The sequence below is a fragment of the Macaca mulatta genome, chromosome 14 (assembly GCF_049350105.2).
Source record: "Macaca mulatta isolate MMU2019108-1 chromosome 14, T2T-MMU8v2.0, whole genome shotgun sequence".
NCBI lineage: Eukaryota > Metazoa > Chordata > Mammalia > Primates > Cercopithecidae > Macaca > Macaca mulatta.
In genome coordinates this window covers 131,252,480-131,273,670 of record NC_133419.1, presented here as the reverse complement: position 1 = coordinate 131,273,670, position 21,191 = coordinate 131,252,480, and positions in this window count along the sequence as shown.

Here is a 21,191-nt window from a genome sequence, read left to right as displayed (position 1 = left end):
TTATATCAGTGTAATACTGGAGTCATAAAATAAATTGGTAAGTGACCTGTACTCTTTTATTTTCTGAAAGAGACTGTGTGGATCCCTTTCAAAGATCTACAGAGGTGTTAGTTAGCAAAAGTATCCATTTTTTAAAAAATGTTTGGTAGAATTATCTAAACAGTCTAAGCCTGGAGGTTTCCTTTATTGGAAGTTTTTAAATTATAAACTCAATTATCTTAAAAATTATAAGGCTACTCAAATTATCCATTTTATATTGGGTGTGTTGTAATAGTTAACATTGCCAAATTTTTGCGTGTAGAGTTGTTTGCCGCATTCTTTTATTGTCTTTTTAAAATTTTTCTTTATTTTTAATTTGTATAGGTATGTAATAGGTATATATATTTGTGGGGTACATGAGGTATTTTGATACAGGCATACAATGTGTAATACATCAGGATCAACAGAGTATCCACCACCTCCAATATTCATCATTTTTTCATGTTATGAACATTCCAATTGTACTCTCTTAGTCATTCTGAAATGTACAGATTATTGCTGGCTGTAGTCACCCTGTTGTGCTATCAAATACTAGATCTTACTCATTATACCTAACTATATTTTTTCACCCATTAACATCCCCACATCCTCCACCTCCCTACTACCTTCCCCAGTCCCTAGTTGCCATCATTCTACTGTCTATCTCCATGAGTTCAATTGTTTTAATTTTTGGTTCTCACAGATGAGTGAGAACATGTGGAGTTTGTCTTTCCATGCCTGGTATATTTCACTTAATATAATATCCTCCAGTTCCATCTATGTTGTAGCAAATTACAGGATCTCATTCCTTCTTATGGATGAATAGTACTCCATTGTACATATGTATCACATTTTCTTTATCCATTCATCTGTCAATGGACATTTAGGTTGATTCCAAGTCTTGGCTACCATGCACAGTGCTACAATAAACATGGGAGTGCAAATATCTCTTTGATATACTGATTTCCATTCTTTGGGGTATATACCTAGCAGTGGAATTTCTGGATCATATGATAGTTCCATTTTTAATTTTTTGAGGAATCTCCAAACTGTTCTCCATAGTGGTTGTACTAATGTACATTCCCACCAACAGCGTATGAGAGTTCCCTTCTCTCCACATCCTCACCAGCATTAGTTATTGCCTGTCTTTTGTATAAAAGCCATTTTCACTGGGATGAGATGATCTCTCACTGTAGTTTTGATTTGCATTTTTCTGATGATCAGTGATGTTGAGCACACTTTTATATACCTGTTTGCCTTTTGTATGTCTTCTTTTGGGAAATGTCTATTGAAATCTTTTGCTCATTTTAAGTCATAGTATTAAATATTTTCCTATTGAGTTGTTTGAGCTTTTTATATATTCTGGTTATTAATCCCTTGTCAGATGGATAGTTTGCAAATATTTTCTCTCATTGTGTGAGTTGTGTCTTTACTTTGTTACTTGTTTCCTTTGCAATGCAGAAGTTTTATTAACTTGATGTGATCCCATTTGTCCATTTTTGCTTTGGTTGCCTGTGTTTTTGGGGTATTACCCAAGAAATCTGTGCCCAGGCTAATGTTCTGGAGGGGTTCCCCAGTGTTTTCTTGTAGTAGTTTCATAATGTCAGATCTTTAATCCATCTTGATTTAATTTTATATGGTGAGAGATGGGGTCTAGTTTTATTCATCTGCATATGGATATCCAGTTTCCCCGGCACCCCCTTATTACCCTTTTGATATTCATAGGATATGTAATGCTATCTCTTATTTCATTCCTAATATTGATAATTGTGTCCTCTCTGTTTTTTCTCTGCAATTTTTTTGGCAATTTCTTTTGATCTCATCTAAGCGTAATCTGTTTCATTGATTTTCTCTCTTGTATTTTCTGTTTTTAATTTCCTAGTTATCTCTTCTTGCTTTTATTATTTATTTTCTTCTACTTGCTTTGAGTTTACTGTCTTCTTTTTCTAGTTTCTTCTGGTGGAAGTATTGATCCGATCCTTTTCTAATGTCTGAATTTGGTACTATAAGTCATCCTCAGCACCACTTTAGTTGTGTCCTACAAATTCTGATACGTTGTATTTTCATATTCATTCAATTCAATGTCTACTTTTATGTCTCTGGAGAATTTCTTTGACCCATAGATTATTTAGCAGTGTGTGGTTTAGTTTCCAGGTCTTTGGAAAATTTCCTGTTATCTTTCTGCTTTTGACTTCTACTTTTATTCCATTGTGGTTAAAGAGCACTCTCTGTATAATTTTAATTTTTTCAAAATCATTTGAGTTTGTTTTGTGGCCCAGGATAGTCTATCTTGGTATATGTTCCATGGGTATTTAAGAAAATGCGTAGCTGCTGTTGTTGAGTGTTCTATGAATGTTGAATATACCCTGTTGGTAGATGGTGGTGTTGAGTTCTTCTATATCTTTGCTAATTTTCTTATTGTTTTATGAGTTGTTGATAGAGCAATGTTGAAGTTTCCAACTATAACTGTGGATTTGCCTAATTCTCATTTTGGTTGTACCATTTCTTGCTTCATATATTTTGCAGCTCTGTTATCTGGTACATATATACTTGGGATGAATCTTTTTAAATAATGTACTTCTCTATCTCTTATAACATACTGTACTCTAAAGTCTAATTTATCTTATATTAATATATCAATTTCTGCCTCCCTTTGATTAACATTTGCATGATTTATCTATTCCTACCCATTTTATTTTATTTTTAATTGACACATAATAATTGCACATATTTATAGAATACAGTGTGATATTTTGATACCTATATACAACCTATAATGGTCAAATCAGGGTAATTAGCATACCCACCACCTCAAACGTTTATCATTTCTTTGTATTGGGAAGATTCAAAATCCTCTCCTATAGCTACTGAAAAATATAGATTATTGTTAATCATAGTATTCTATAGGGCTAAAAACACTAGAACTTATTCTTCCTGTCTAGCTGTAATTTTATATCCATTAACCAACCTCTTCCTAGCCCCTCTTCCCCCCACCTTTCCAGCCTATAGTTACACCTAAAGAAAATACTTGTAAACTATTAATCTGACAACAGATTAATATCCAGAACTCAAACAACACAAAAGCAAAGAAAAATTTTAATAAGCAAATTATCTCAATAGACATTTCTCAAAAGACATACAAATGGCGACAAGTGTATAAAAAGTGCGGAACATTACTAATCATCAGGGAAATGCAAATCAAAACCACAATGAGATACTGTCTCACCCCAGTTAGAATGGCTATTCTCAAAAGAACAAAAAATAACAAGAGCTGACTAAGGAGAAAAGGAAACTTTTATACACTGTTGGTGAGAATGTAAGTTAATATAGTCATTATGGAAACCAGTATGGAGATTCCTCAAAAAACTAAAAATAAAACTACCATATGATCTAGCAATCCCACTACTAGGTATACAGTTAACCCTTAAACAACAGAGGTTTGACCTACACAGGTCCATGTATATGTAGATTTTTAAAAATATATATATTGGAGAATTTTTTGGAGATTTGCAAATATTTGAAAAACCTTATAGAGAAACCACATAGCTTAGAAATATTAAGCAAATAAGAAAAAAAAAGATATGTCATGAATGTATAAAATACATGTAGATACTAGTCTATTTTATCATTTACTGCCATAAAATATACACAAATTCATTATAAATAGGTAAAATGTATCAAAACCCACACACAAACACTTAAAGACCATATATGAAGCCAGGGGAAATCAAGAGAAACATAAACAAAAATAAAAATGCACTATTAAATCATAACTGCATAAAATGAACTATAGTACACATTGTATTACTGTAATAATTTTGTAGCCACCTCCTGTTGCTATTGCAGTGAGCTCAAGTATTGTGAGTATCTGCTTAAAACACCGTGTGACACTAATTATCTCTGTGTGGGCAGTTTGTCTTTCCAGTAAATTGCATAGCACAATAAAAAGTGATCTCTCACAGTTCTCACGTATTTTTCATTGTGTTTAGTGCAATACCATGAACGTTGAATAACACTGTGAAACTCATACAAAGAGCCACTAGTGATGCTAGAGATGCTTCCAAGAAGCAGAGAATAGTCACAACATTAGAAGAAAAAGTTGATTTACTTAATATGTACTGTAGATTGAGGTGTGTAGCTGCAGTTGCCCACCATTTCAAATGAATACAGTGTAAGGACCATTGTGAAAGAAAGGAAAGAAAAATGGTGAACCTGTCACTGCAGCTATTCCAGCAGGCATGAAAACCTTGCACTTTTTGTGAAATATTAATACCTTCTCATCTCATATTGAAAATGCAGCTTTTATGTGGGTTCAGGATTGCTATAAGAAAGGCATACCTGTAGACTCCACTATGATTTGAGAAAAAACAGTCATTATATGACAACTTGCAGCAATAGGAAGGTGAACGGTCTAAAGCTGGAGAATTTAATGCCAGCAAAGGATAGTTTGATAATTTTAACAAGATGTTTAGCTTTAAAAATGCCAAGAAAACAGGAGAAGCAGTTTCTGCTGACCAAGAGACAGCAAATAAATTCCCAAATGCTGTTAAGAAAATCATCAAAGAGAAGGCCACGCATGGTAGCTCATGCCTGTAATCCCAGCACTTTGGAAGGCCAAGGTGGGTGGATCACCTGAGGTCGGGAGTTCGAGACCAGCCTAACCAACATGGAGAAACCCCATCTCTACTAAAAATACAAAATTAGCCAGGCGTGGTGGTGCATGCCTGTAATCTCAGCTACTCGGAAGGCTGAGGCAGGAGAATCGCTGGAACCCAGGAGGCGGTAGTTGCAGTGAGCCAAGATTGCTCTACTGCACTCCAGCCTGGGCAACAAGAGCAAAACTCCATCTCCAAAATAAAAAAAGAAAGAAAGAAAAAGAAAATCATCAAAGAGAAAAAACATCTGCCTGAACAAGTTTTTAATGCAGACATAAGTGTGCCAGTTAGTGGAGGGAGGTTCTGGGTGAGGCCACAAAGGACATTTATTAGTACGGAGGAGAAGTGAGCACTAGGATTTAAAGCAGGGAAAGGATAGACTAACTCGACCATTTTGTGCAAATGTAGTCAGGTTTATGATCAAGAATGCCCTTATCCATAAAGTTACTAACTTCCAGACCTTGAAGGGAAAATATAAACACTAGCTGCCAGTCTTTTGGTTGTACAACAAGAAGGCCTGGACAACAAGAATACTTTTTCTCAAGTGGTCCCAGCAAGTTCAGCACTGAAGGCACTGAAATGGCCTCCTTGCCCCCAAGCACAATGTCTCTAATTCAGCTTCTAGATCAGGGAGTTATCAGGCTCATTTGCACTTGGTAGTGTACAGAAAGGATTGTCAACTCTATGGAAGAGAACATCATGAATGTTTGAAAAGATTACACCAGTAAAGATGCCATCATTGTTACAGAAGAGGCCACAGAAGCCATCAGGTGGAAAACAATAGATTCCTGCTGGAGGTAACTGTGTCCAGATGCTGTGCGTGGTTTCGTAGGATTTACAACAGAGAAGACCAAGGAAATCATCAAAGAGATTGTGAATATATCAAAAAGGTGGGACATGAAGGGATTCAAGATATGAATCTCAGAGATATTCAAAATCTAATAAACACCACAGCAGAGGAATTAACAGAAGACAACTTCATGGAGATGAGCGCTTTTGAATCGGTACTAGATGATGTGGAAGAAGACATAGAAGAGGCAGTGCCAGAAAACAAATTGACATTAGATGATCTGGCAGGAGGGTTTCACTTATTCACGACTGCTTATGACTTCTTTTACAATGTGCTCCCTTCTATGACATGGGCACTGAAAGTAAACCAGCTGATGAAAGCAGGAGTAGTACCATATAGAAACACTTTTAGAGAAATGAAAAAAAAGTCAGACAAAAATTATGATGTATTTCCATAAGGTTACACCAAGTGTGCCTGCCCTACCTGCCTCCCCTTCAACCTCTTACACCTCTTCAACCTCAGCCATCTTTGAGAGCGCAGGACCAACCCCTCGCCTTCCTCCTCCTAATCAGCCTACTTAATGTGAAGAGGCAAGGATGAAAACCTTTATGATGATCCATTTCTACTTAATGAATAGTAAATATATTTCTCTTCCTTATTTTTTTAATAAATTTTTTCTCTAGCTTACTTTATTGTAAGAATACTGTATATAATACATATAACAGAAAATATGTATTAGTCAATTGTTTATGTTATCAGTAAGGCTCTGGTCAACAATAGGCTATTGGTCGTTAAGTTTGGGGGGAGTCAGAAGTTAATGTGTGAGTTTTCAATCGCACAGGGGCTAGCATCTTTAACTCCCACATTATTTAAGGGTCAACTGTATATCCAGAAGAAAGGGAATCAGTATGTTGAAGTGATATCTGTACTGGCATGTTTATTGCAGCACCGTTCACAGTAGCCAAGACATGGAATCAACCTAAGTGTCCATCAATAAGATAATTAGATGAAGAAAATGTGGTAGAGATAGATAATTGAATACTATTCATCCATAAAAAATAATGAAATCCTGTCATTTGCAGCAATATGGATGAGCCTGGAGAACATTACGTTAAGTGAAATAAGACAAGAACAGAAAGGTAAGTACTGCATGTTATCATTCATATGTGAAAGCTAAAAATGTTGATCTCTTATTCCTACCTTTTATTTTCAACTTGCATGTAGTTTGTGAATTTCTTACAAACAGCAGATTGATTCAAGTATTTTAATCCAGTTTGACAACTGTATTTTAATTAATTATTGATATGTCAGTGCTTAAGTCTACCATTCTTTTGTGTTTGTTCTCTCTGCTTTTAGTTTCTGGGGTCTTTTTTTCCTAACTTCCTATGTTACTTAAGCATTGCTAGAATTCCTTTTTAATATACGTATAATAATTATAGTGTTATCTCTGTATAGGTGTTCTAGTGGTTGCTCTAAATATTACATTATATGCACATAACATTTCATAGTCTAATTGTAACTTTACCAGTTTCTGTAAACTATAAAAACCTTACCTCTTTTATGTCCTTTTACCTTCTTCCATTAATAATATAATTGTCTTAAATGTTTCTTCTGCACACATTTAGAACCACATCAAACAGTATTACATTTCTGCTTCAACCTCAAAATGTAATTGATAAAGGTCTGGAGTAAAAGGAAACCCTGTTAGCCTGTTACATTTGTTTACCATGTTTTTCTCAGATTTTTGCTCAGATTTTTGCTTACCACGTTCTTTCTTTCTTCCTGTTGTTCCATGGTTTCTTCTTCTACCACTGCATTTCTGTTTAGAAAACTTTCTTTAGCTGTCCTTTCTGGGTATAGATGGGCTGGAAACAAATTGTCATAGTTTTCCTTCATCTAAGAATCAGATGATTTCCTCTTCATTCCTGAAAAATATTTTTGCTCAGTATAAGATGCCAGTGGACAGTTCATTCTTTTCACTGCTTGAAAAATATTGTGCCACCTCCACATGGACTACATAGTTTCTGAAGAGAGATCTGCTATTATTTAAAGTGTTTTCCCCCATAGCTAAAGTATCACCTTTCTGTGGCTGCTTTCAAGATTTTAAAATCCTGTAACTTTAGTTTTCAAAACTCTCATTCGGATGTGTCTGATATAGATTTCCTTAGGTGTATCCTCTTTGGGGTTGGATCAGCTTCTCATAAAGGCAGGTTTATGTCTCTTGCCAGGTTTTCTGCCATTACTTACTCAAGCCATTTTTCAGTCCTACCCTTTCTCCTCTCCTTCCAGAAATCCAATGACATGAGGCTTAGATCTTTTCTTATATTCCCATATCTCCCTGAAGCTATATTTATGGGTTTTTTTTTTTTTTGGCTTTTAATCTATTTTCCCTCTGTTATTCAGATCGGATAATTTGGTTGTTCTATTTTTGAGTTCACTGATTTTATCTTCTGTCCCCTCCATTATGCTGTTGGGCACATACAGTGTTTTTTTGTTTGTTTGTTTGTTTTGGTTACTATATTTTCAGTTCTAAAATTTCTGTTTGTAAATATTTCTATTGTTATATCCTCTATTTCTTTGCTTTGACTTTCTGTTTCTTTGTGGAGGCTTTAATATTTTTGTTTCAAGCAGGTTTGTAATTGCTTATTGAAGAACTTTTAGCATAACCACGTTAAAGTCTTTGTGAGATAATTCTAACATGTCTGTTACCTTGGTATTGGCATATCTTGATTATCTTCTACAGTCACTTTGGACTCTTTCTGCTTCTTGGTATGATAAGGGATTTTTTACTGAAATCTGAACATATTGCTATTATGTTATAAGGAGGGATCTCATTTAAACCTTTTGTTTTACCTGGCTTTTCCTGACACTTCTCTGATGAGGGAATGTGGTATGCACCACCTTGTTACTGCCAGTTAGAGGTAGAAGCACAGGTTCCCCACCTGGCCTTCATTGTCACCTGAGGTGGGGTGTCTCTGTTACTGCTAGGCAGCTGCAATGGTTCTAGTGCCTCATGTGGTATCCACTGATACCATAGTGAGAGCGGCCTTATTGCCACTGAACAGTGACAAAGGCCCTGACTCTTAGCTAGGCCTCCTATGATGCCATCCCAGTGAGGAGGGGGAGGGATCCCATGTCACTGCCAGGTGGGTGTGGAAGTCCCGGCCCCATATATGGTCACCATTGACACCACAGTGGGGATACGCCGCTACTATGTGGTGGGGATAGAAGTCCCAACACCCTACTTGGTCTTCTCTAACACCATTCCAGTGTGGGTATTGAGCCATGTCATGACAGCCTTGCAAGGGCGGGCATCTAGTCTCCCTACTCAACCTTTGCTGGTTGAATGGAAATGATAGACAGTTTTTTCTGTGGTGTTTGGCAGAAAGAGAGAAGTTATTGTTCATACTTCTAGTCCTTTCTGTCCTTCTCGGCTTCCCTTTCTTGGACTTTTAGCTAGAAGAGCCGGCTTTTCTCGTTTTTCATTTGTTTGGGTTTTGTTTGTTTGTTTGGTTTGGTTTTTTTTGTTTTTTCTCTGTGCCCACTGGCATTTCTGGGCTGCTAATTTCTCCACCAAAAAGTCTGGAATATAGAAGACAAAAAGAAAATTCAGGGAACCCACCACCAAGTCATTCTTCTGGCCCCAAGGCCCTAGCCAGTCAGCATTCTTCTTTTTACCTTTCAGAGCCTTCTTATGTTTGATTTATATAAACAGATATGCCTCAACTTACAATGCTGTTACATTCAAATAAATCCATTGTAACATGGTAACATGAAAATACTGTTTCAAAAATGCATTTAATACAGCTAACCGATGGCCTACTTTAAATATGCTTAGAACACTGAAATTAGCCTACAGTTGGGCAAAATCAGCTGGCAACACAGAACACTGCAGAGTCTTAGATGCTCACACTCCTGATTCTGTAGCTGACGGGGACCTGCAGACACTGCCCAGCATCACAGGAAGGTATCATACCACACATCCCTAGCCCAGGAAACATCAAAATTTAAAGTGTGAAGCATGGCTTATACTGAATGCATTTTTCTTTCACACCATTATAAAGTTGAAGTCAGACCATTGTAAGTCAGAGACTGTCTATAGAACAAAAAGTAGAACATGAAGCAAGGTAAAAACTGTACTCAGAAGATAATGTATAACATAAAAATGTTTTTATTATTAAGAAAACTGAAAATGAAAGAGTCCTACTAGGTTTTTAATTAAGAAAACAATAAAACTATTTTAGAAAAGAAGGTAGATATTTTATAAATAAAAAGGCATAAATCTATAAAACAAAAAGCAAATGTTTGTCTTGTGCACTATGATATGCTACACATCCCAAACTTTAGTTTACACACACACACACACACACACACACATATATATATATTTTGCATGTTTTGCTGAGCTGGCATGAAATCTGAAAGACTTGAACACTACACTTAACAAGCTTCATCTAATGCAAATACAGAAAACAGTGTTAGAGGAACACAGCTGGTATGTCATTTCATGTGGTGGGGATTTCATTAGAGTAACACTTCTGGCCATTCTTCAATCCTAACATACTCTTCCCCAAAGGATTAATCTTATCGTTCAGCATAGAAAGAAAAATGTGGCATACAGATGCCTAATCCTTCCCCTTCTCTTTTTCTTAGAACTAAGCTTCTGATAGGGACTAAATAATCTGCTCTAATACTCTCTGACTTAACTTGGCCATAGTAACTACCATCCATTATGAGAGAAGGCCACATCGGCCTAGCATGTCCCAAAACCACGTGGATTACTCTGCCTAAATGTTTAGTGTTAAGACATTCACTTGCCCATAGCTTTAAGCCACAGTCAAAACATCACCTTGATCAGTAATAAAAGGAATAAGTTGGACACCATCTGTCAACATTTTGTTTCATTTGTTGATGCTACCGGAACTCTTGAGGAGAAGACAGGTGTATTTGGTTGACTACCCTCTAAAAATCCAACAATAATTACAGGATGCACTTTTTACTTAAATTCGCATGGGACATTTGTTAAAATTCACAATATACTAGACCATAAAACACAGCTCAGCAAACTTCAAGGAACTGATAGCATATCAAATATGTTCTTCTTTAACTCAAAAGTCACTCAACAGAAATAAGTGAAAGGAACCATTGTTTTAAAAACTCGCTTTTGAAATTACAAAGTGAAACAATTTTTACTAACTCAAGAGTCAAGTAGAAGACTATAATGGAGATTTTATAAATACTTAATACTAAAACATAATAAAACATATAAAAATATATAGGATACAATGTTTAGAACAAATTTGTGACCTTAAATACTTATATTACAAAAAAAAAAGCTAATGAAATATACTCTTATCTTAACAAGTGTAAAAAAAATCAGAATAAAAATGAATCAAGATTAAGGGTATAATAAACTTAAAACTAACCATTAATAAAATAGAAAACAAAAAATAACAAAGGTCAGCAAAGCTGAAAAGAAAGATCTAGGAGCCGGGCGCGGTGGCTCACGCCTGTAATCCCAGCACTTTGGGAGGCCGAGGCGGGCGGATCACAAGGTCAGGAGATCGAGACCATGGTGAAACCCCGTCTCTACTAAAAATACAAAAAATTAGCCGGGCGCGGTGGCGGGCGCCTGTAGTCCCAGCTACTCAGGAGGCTGAGGCAGGAGAATGGCGTAAACCCGGGAGGCGGAGCTTGCAGTGAGCCGAGATCGCGCCACTGCACTCCAGCCTGGGCGACAGAGCGAGACTCCGTCTCAAAAAAAAAAAAAAAAAAAAAAAAAGAAAGATCTAGGAAAAAACCATAAAATTTACAAATTTGTAGCAATATGAAGAGAGAGAACACCACCATTACCAACAACAGTAAAATAAGATGTAAGAAATATTGAGTATCTTTAGGCATATCTAGAGATATCTTGGATATTAAAATGACTATAAGTGAGTATTATGAAAAAATTCATGCCACTAAATTATAAAGCACAAAGAAAAGATGCAAATTCCGAGAAAAATATAGATTACTAGCACTGATTAACAAAGAAATAGAAAACACAAATGGTTCTACAACTATTTTTTTAACTGAAATATTCATTAATGTTTTCTGAATGAAAACGTGAGGTCAAGGCACATTTACAGGGAAGTTCTACCTAACACACAAAATAGAAAAAAATTTAATTTAAAATATTTCCAGACTATTTTTAAAAGGAAAAAACACATTAACTTGTATTAGTCAATTGGCATATTCTTTAATCTAAAACCTGACAAAATTGGTACAAGAAACAAAAATTATAAGCAAACTTTAATTTTGAACCTCAATGTTAAAATTCTAAGGCAACTATTACAAACCAAACAAGCAGCATATAGTATTTCAGAAATGGCCAAATTAGATTCATCTCAGGGATGCACAGTTAACCTGATATTATTGATAAAAATCAATTTTTTAATGCCAAAGTAGCTTGTATCAAGTTAAACATCATGCAGCTAACAATTACCTGCTCTGGAAAAAATGTATAAAAACTATTTAAAGTCATAAAAAATGACAAAACCAGGCAGGAACTGAGGAGATTAAATATTTCAAAGAAAGGAAATGAACTGAGACAGATATATGTTTACATGGTATATCAATCAGGTTGTCCAGAGAAGCAGAACCAAGAGGATACACACAGACACACACACACACACACGTATATTTATATATAAATAATTATATATACATGTGTGTAATATTTCAAGGATTTGGCTCACATGTTTGTGAGAGCTGGTAAGCCTGAAATCTGCAGGGCACAGCAGCAGGGTGAAAACTCTCAGGCAAAAGCCGATGCTGTGGTCTTAAGCCGGGCGTGGTGGCTCACACCTGTAATCCCAGCACTTTGGGAAGCTGAGGCAGGCAGATCACAAGGTCAGGAGATTGAGACCATCCTGGCTAACACGGTGAAACCCCATCTCTACTAAAAATACAAAAAATTAGTCAGGCGTGGCGGCAGGCACCTGTAGTCCCAGGGACTCGGGAGGCTGAGGCAGGAGAATGGCGTGAACCCGGGAGGCCGAGCTTGCAGTGAGCCGAGATCGCGCCACTGCACTCCAGCCTCAGTGACAGAGCGAGACTCAGTCTCAAAAAAAAAAAGGCAAAATTTCTACTGCTCCAGAGAAACCTCAGTTTTGTTCCTAAGGCTTTTCAATTGATTAAAGGAGGTCCACTCATGTTACATATAATTTTCTTCACTTAAAGTCAACTAATATGTTAGCCACATCTACAAAACACCTTCACAGCAAAAGCTACATCAGTATTTAACTGCATATCTGGGCGTTATAACCTGGCCAAGTTAACACATAAAACTTACCATCAGGTATGGCTTTCTTCTAAAGGCTTTGAGGCCGCATGGTATGCAGCCCCTAGAACTCAAGCAGAAAACCACACATTTTCTTTTTAACTTAAGGCAACAGGGGACAAAACTCAAGGCTGTGTGAGAAACTGAAAATTAAAAAAGAAAGTCCAGGAATGAAGAAATCCTTGAACCACATGTGCAGGGAAGAGGCTTCAAAGAGTCTAGCAGAAAGCAGCAGATGGAAGGCAAAAATGGAGAGGAGAATTCAGCTGCTGATCCCTGCAATGAAGTCAGAATTTGGAATTTGAATCACACTGAATTAGATGTACTTACAAACACCCCTGACTTCCATCGAAATTCCATAATTACCACATTTAAGAGTAAATGCTATATCCCAAAACTAAGAGTGTCCTCTTAGGACTTGAGGGGAAACATAAAACAGAGTTGCTCTAACAAAGCATAAAACTTAGCCTCCAAAAATTCAAGGTGATTAGCCAGTAATGTAACTGCCTATGAGGGCAAAACTAATCACTCTTCAGAGGAACAAAAAAGAACCCAGAGTTCCTATAAGCTAACATTTACAGTATTCAAAATCTAATGAAAAATATATTAGATGTGGAAAGAAAAAAGAAATATGGTCCAATGTTATAGAAAAAAAGTAAATAGAAACAGATCTTAAGTGACCAGATGTTGGAAGTAGATAACAAGAATTTAAAGCTACTATTGTCCAAGAAGATAAAGAAAAAGATGAACATAATGAATGAAAACACAGAAATGCATCAGAGAAGTGGAAACTATAAAAAAGAACCAAATGGAAACTCTAGAATAATATCGGGAAAAACAACAATAACAAAACACTGGGTGGTTTAATGCTAGATTGAAGATTGCAGAAGCAAGGGTCAATTACTTAAAGACAGAAATATTAACAGTTTAAAATCTGAAGAACACAAAAAATGTAAATGAAATGCCTTAATGACTTGCAAGAAAACATTTAGTGGTTTAGCACATGTGTAATTGTAGACAGACCAAAAGAAGAGGTGCTAAAGGGGCAAAAACATAATTGAAAAATAATGGCAAAAATATGATATATGTGATTATTTAAAAGCATTAAATTATGAATCCAAGATGACCACGGAGCTCCAAGAAGAATAAATACAAAGAAAATCCAAACAGGGCGCATTATTATATTTGTACATGACTACATAGACATGAAGAGGCAGTGCATGGAAGATATACCTCCCATTGTTATTCTCAGGAAGTGTGAACAGGGTGGGGGAAAAACAGAATGCAAGAGAGGAAAGATCATTTACGAATGTATGTGCAATAAAAACATGAACGTAATACCATTTATTTAAAATAATATGTAGCATATATTATATAAAGAAATGAATGGAGAGATGGTCACCAAAATGTTAATGGTGAATATTTCAGTGTGACCTTTACTTTCTTCTTAATATTTTATGAGTTAATGGAATTTATTATAATGACCATATATTATTAATCCTATCCAAATTTTTTAAATCTTCTTTTTACATATAAAGAAAATTAAGTCAGAGGCTTGAGCTATCACCTACCCAATGATGATTCTGCATAATGTTTTTCTCACCTATTCATCGTAACGCAGCATACACAGACACTTTGGTCCAGAACTCACTTGTACAACATAAAGAAATTTAGGCATAGAGATCATACATGGTTTAGGATTATGTTCAGTTTTATAGCGTACATTTAAAGCAGGAGAATGGCGTAAACCCGGGGGGTGGAGCTTGCAGTGAGCTGAGATCCGGCCAGTGCACTCTAGCCCGGGCGACAGAGCCAGACTCCGTCTCAAAAAAAAAAAAAAAGTCATCTTAGTATAGGTTAAAAATAACTGAGCTATCCTGCTACTGAGGCAGATGATAAACCAGGTTTAAATGTATCAGCTGGCCAGGCACCACGGCTCAGGCCTCTAGTCCCAGCACTTTGGGAGGCTAAGGCGGGTGGATCTCTTGAGCTCAGGAGTTCAAGACCAGCCTGGACAACATAGTGAAAGCCTATCTCAACAAAAAGTACAAAATTAGCCAGGCATGGTGGCGCATACCTTGGTCCCATCTACTTGGGAGGCTGAAGCAAGAGGACTGCCTGAGCTAGGAGGCAGAGGTTGCAGTGAGCCGAGATCATGCCACTGCACTCCAGCCTGGGCAACACAGCCAGACCCTGTCTCAAAAAAAAGGACCAACTGAAAACAAGCCTCAGCCTCTGATTTTTTTCTAAATTAATCTAAAAGAAGAAATTCTTTTCTATGATTCCAGTCAATTATTCAAGCAATACTTTTTAGTATTATTTTTTCAGGCGCTGGTCATCATGCAGTAAACAAGCAGGCAAGTATTTTTTGTTTTCACCTTGAAGATTACTCTATTCCAGTGAGGAAGGACAGACAATAAGCCAAACAATAAATTACATAGCACATTGGAAAGTGATGGACGCTAAGAAGAAAATTTAAAGAAGGACCAAGAAGGGGAGGACCAGAGATAGCAGGGAGTGCAATTTTAAATAGGCTTCAGTGAGGAGGGCATTTAAAAGCCAACTTTGCAAGGATATCTGAGAGTTAGCCATGTAGATATTTGGGGAAGAACATTCTAAGCCAATAAAAAAGAAAACACAAAATCCCCCATGCAGGAACATGAGGGTCATGTTTCAGGACGAGCAAAGAGGATACTGAAGAAACAAAGAGGAAGACGGTGGAAGAGATGGGGTCTTCTACACCATGGTAAGGCTTTGGCTTTCACCCTGAGTAATATAAGAGGCCATTGAAGGGTTTGGAGTTAAGAAGTGAGATGACTGAACCTCATGGTTTTTTTTTTTTTTTAATTTTACTCTTTATTGAGGTACTACTGATAAATAAAATCTCTGTGTGTTCAAGATGTACAATTGGATGTTTTGATAGATGTAAACATTGTGAAATGATTACCAAAACCAAGTTAATTAATATATCCATCACCACATGTAGTTATCTGTTTTTGTGTTGTAAGAATACCTAAGATCTACTCTCCTAGCAAAATTAGGTATACAATACATTATTATTAACTATAATCACCATGGTGTACATTCGGTCTCTAGAATGTATTCATCTTATAAATGCAAGTTTATACACTTTGACCAACATTTCCTCATTTTAACATAGTTTTATGCAGATCAATAGTGGCTGTGTTGACTATAGACAGCAAGGGGAGGTAGCAGAGCAAGGAAGGAAGCAGGGATGCTCTTTGAGAGACTGGTGCAATGATATGGGGATGGTGGGAGGAATAATAGCAGCTTGGATCCAGCTAGTAATGCTGGAGGTGCATAAAAAAGGTCCAGACTTCCAATATGGCTCTAAGGTAAATGCAAAACGCTTTTCAAATCATAGGAAAAGAATGTGAAAAAAAAATAAAGGAGACTCTGTAATGGAAATCTTGATACATTAAAAAAATAGCTTTCTTTTACTGGAAGACTACAGAAGGAGCGGATTTAAAGAGTAGGATAATTGGAAGTTGTTTTGGAACATGTTAAGTTTGAACTGTCTGATAGATTTGCAAGTTGAGGCGCTGAGTAGCAGCTGGATAAGAGTGTGAAGTTTAAATGATAAGTCAGGTTGGATATCTAAGTATAAAATCAATAATGTATCGGATATTATTAATATTTACCCTGGACACAGTCAATATGGGAATAATGCAGATAGAAAAGAGAAGTGCAAGCACAGAGCCCTGGGCTTACTAAGTTTTAGGAGTCAGATGATAAAGGGAGACAAATGGTGGCCAATAAGACAGGACAAAAATAAAGACCGAGGTAACATTCAAGGTAAAGACATTTCTTTAATGAAGAGAAAGTGATCAATAATGTCAAATACTTCTGATAGGTCAGGTAAGATGATGACTGAAAACTGAACATTGGATTTAGCAACATCGAGGTCTATAGGGACCTTATCAAGAGAAGCTTCAGAGGAGCCATAGGGTCAGACTCCTTAGCTAAAAGGAGATTAAGAGAGATTTGTAGATAAAAAATCAGGACAAAAAGTAAAGATAGTTTTCAAAATATTTTATCATAAAAGACAAAAATATGTGGAGAAAAGGTGGTTGAGGAACAGAGTCTAGGGCAGTTGTTCTCAATGGTAATGATTTGCTCCCCATCCACCCACCCCAGGGACATTTGGCAATGTCTAGAAGCACCTGAGGTTGTAAATGGTGATATGTAGGAATATATGGGGATCCACAGCCCTCTCTTTACCCTCCTACCAATGGAGTTGTGGAAGCTATGAGAGGGGCATTGTTATTCCAAAGGTGCAGAACTCCTTCTGGATTTTTCCAGATAACATAACTGGGACTGGTGAATGAGCTTACAAGAAGCAGACTTCAGAATTATTCAAGGAAAAACTTCCAATCAATCAATTCTTTCCAAAAACAAAATGGAGCCAAGCAGAGTGGCTCATACCTGTAATCCCAGCACATTGGGAGGCTGAGGCAGGAGGATTGCTTGAGACCAGGAGTTTAAGACCAGCCTGGGCAATATAGCAAGACCTTGTCTCTGCTAAAAATAAAAATAAAAAATTAGCTGGGCATGGTGGTGTGTGTCTGTAGTCCCAGCTATTCAGGAGGATGAGCAGGGAGCTACTTGATCTGGTAAGTCAAAGCTGCAGTGAATCATGATTGTGTCACTGCACTCCAGCCGGGTTGACAGAGTGAGACTTTGTCTCAAAAAAAATAAATAAATAAAATAAAATAATAAAAAAATAAAATTAAGAAAACAAATAATTTTTTAAAAAAGAAAATGAGCTATCTTTTCAGTAGTGAGGTCTCCATCAATGGATGCATTCAAACAAAAATGGGTAACATATTTTAAAACATATTTTAAATACGGTTAGAATCTGGACTAGATGACCTTCCAGAGTCCCTCCTTCCCAAACTTGGAGTCTAGATTTGTTTAGATGTGAGACAAAGCCACACTGGTGTCTTAATCTACCATATCTGCTTCATCTTTGGGTGATTCCTATATGATTCTGTTCACACTGCCTGCTGGGGATTACCTCCCCAAACCATCACTACAAAGCTTCTAGTCCTTTAATCGGTTATTAAAGCCCCAAACATTCCCTCATTTCTTTTTAAGAGTCCTACCATGACCTTTTGAACATGTTTTTATTTCTAAAACAATTCATATAGACAGCTTTTATATTTTTAAGACAATTAATATCTCACATTTATTTCTAAACAAATGTGCCTTCTCCAAATTAGATATTACCTTTTGAGTATATAAGGAATTGATTTAAATAGCCAGCCTTAAGTAATCCAAAATCATAGCAGTGCCTTCGTTTCCTAAGTCATGGGATATGTGCTACTAACGACACAGAGAAATTAAATGTCCTCATCAACTATATTTGGGCTTTGTATTTGTAAATTCCAGAGGTGTTTGTTAAAGGTATTTCAACATTATTTATCCATTCTCTAGCTCTGCTGAAAGACCACGAATAAGATAGATGACCAATACTCCTTTTCCCAAGCTTTAGACAGACATCTACTGATGATAACAGCACAGTCTGCTGTAGAGCCCAAATGTGCCCAGTAGTTCTTCTTGACGGTGCTTGAAGAAGCCTCTACCATTCAATCCAACATGGTAATCAAGATGAAGCCTATTTGGATCCCTGTTCTAGACTCCAAGTCTTTGATCATATAGTAGGTATGTTATTCGCTCAAAATGATACAAGACCTTTCTGCTTTATTTCAGATAATAGTTGCAATCAAGGATGCATGAGGAAGCAACAGGATATAGTAGGGTTATTACTGGATCAATAATCAAGCAACTTATGCTCAAAAACGGAAAAGAAAATCTCAGTTATGTATCCTGAACAAAACAATTTGCCTCCCAGAACTTCTGATTTCACATTGCTAAAATAATGAGGTTTATGGGGATTCAGAGGCAATATGCTTATTGCTGGAAGTATGGATAAATATATGTGATGGATTGATACCATGCAGTTCTATGAAGATGCTAGAAACAACAAACTAGACATACATAGAGAAATCTGAGTGGATTTTTTTTTTTTTAAGACAGAGTCTTGCTCTGTTGCCCAGGCTGGAATGCAGTGGTACAATCTTGGCTCACTGCAACCTCCACTTCCTGGGTTCAAGTAATTCTCCTGCCTCAGCCTCCTGAGTAGCTGGGATTACAGGCACCCACCACCACACCTGGCCAATTTTTGTAATTTTAGTAGAGACAGGGTTTTGCCATGTTGGCCAGGTTGGTTTCAAACTCCTGACCTCAGGTGATCCACCACCTTGGCCCCACAAAGTACTGGGATTACAGGCATAAGCCACCACACCTGCCCTGGGTGGATCTTAAAAACATGTGCTCTAGCCAGGCCTGGTGGTGCATGCCTATAGTCCCAGTCCCAGCTACTCAGGAAGCTGAGGCAGAAGGATCACTTGAGCCCAGGAGTTCTGGGCTGAAGTCAGCTATGCCAATCAGGTTTTCACACTAAATTCAGCATCGATATGGTGACCTACTGGGAGCAGGGGCCCATCAGGTTGCCTAAGAAGAGGTGAACTGGCCCAGGTTGGAAACAGAGTAGGTCAAAACTCTTATGCTGATCAGTAGTGGGATTATCCCTGTGAAAAACCACTGCACTTCAGCCAAGGCAACACAGTGAGACTCCATCTCTAAAAACAGAAATAAATAAAACATTGTGCTTTTAAAAAGTAAGAAACAAAATGAGACAACACAATACCATTTGTGTGCATCAACTAAATATATGCATACAAAACGGTTTTTATAGAAACATATAAAACAAAGGAATACATAGTAAATATGTTAAAATGGTTGTGGGGTTGATGGAAGTGGAGAAATGGAATAAAATCAAATCAAAAAATAAATAAAAGATCAGCCATGCATGGACAAGTGATATGCCCTGAACTGAGAAGTGTGATGAACTCAACCTTCTGCTTCTTAGGCCCAATTTTAAAACAATAATTTTTTTAAAAACAAGCAAGTTAGGGATTTTGCTTCTGGCATTACAAAGACTAGACAGTCTGGCAGGGAGGAGGACTACTCCTAGAGAATAACTAAATCCTGGGTAACAAGATTTATGTATTAATAGACTCTCAAAAATTAGGGAAAATATCTAAGGAAACACTCTCTCCCTGTGCACACACCCATGATGAGACCAAAAAAAAAACACCTCTAACTTAAATACTTAAATAGAAGCTGGAAATGAAGAGCAGTGAGTAGTGAGCAAATGGGCCCCAGGTTCTCCTTGAGGACAAAGGCCAGTAGCAGGTCTGTGATCCTAAGACTGAGGTTGAGACAGCCACCAAGCAGATGAACTAAAACTGGGGCTCCCACGTGAATCAGAGACTTTTGAAGAGACAAAAGTAGCTGCAGATCAGTCGTCCTCTTGACTCCTGGAAGAACCAGATGAAAATCTCTCTAGAAAGAAGCAAATCGAAAATGTAGGCCTTCAGGATTTCCTGGAATTAACTTACGAAAATAGGAGTTCACATTTAAATATGGCCAAATACATTAGAAGAGATCCACAATGTGTGAGAGTAAACAGAAACAACAAATCATTTAGACTGCAGATATTCAAATTAGAATTGTTAGATACAGAAAATAGAGTGGCTGAGTAGAAAATATTTAAAGGAATAAAAGAGGAAATCACAAAGTTGAGCAAGTGAAAGGACTGCTAGAAATAACCAGGCAGATCTGAAATAACATTAAAAGTATTGAACTCAAATGGGAAAAGCCCAATGCATAATGAATAATTTGGTGTATTGTGAAGTATATCTGAATAAATTACTCAGAATTTATATATGAGTAAATTACATAGAAAAAAAAAGAAAATACCAAAAGGAAGTTAAGAGAAATGGAGGGATAGAATAAAAAATGCAACACAAAGCTAATTGGAGTTCTAGAAGGAGTGGCAAGAAATAATGGCTAGAATCTTCCTAATAAGAATCTTCCTAATCTTCCATGAACAAATAAAAGTCTTGATTATAGAGATTTTAAAAGCACTATATATTCCACACAGGGCAAATAAAAAGAAATCTATGTGTGCACACAATGTTGTCACCAGAACACAAAGTCAGAAAGCTCCTAAAATCAGCCAGAGAAAGTATCGATGATCTGCAAAGGAGGAACTTAGACTTACAGCTAACCTTATCCTATGGAAACCATAAGATGATTAAATATCATCCGAGCACTGAAGAGAGAGAGAGAGAGAGAGAGAGAGAGAGAGACAGATAGACAGAGCAATCCAGAATTGCATACTTAACAAAACAATGTTTCAAGTGGGAAACACAGAGATTTCATAAGAACAAGTGCCAAGAGCAGCACTGTGATCACAACACTCAGGCTTGGGACTGCAACCAGGTGGATGATTAAACCTGACATGCTCATACAC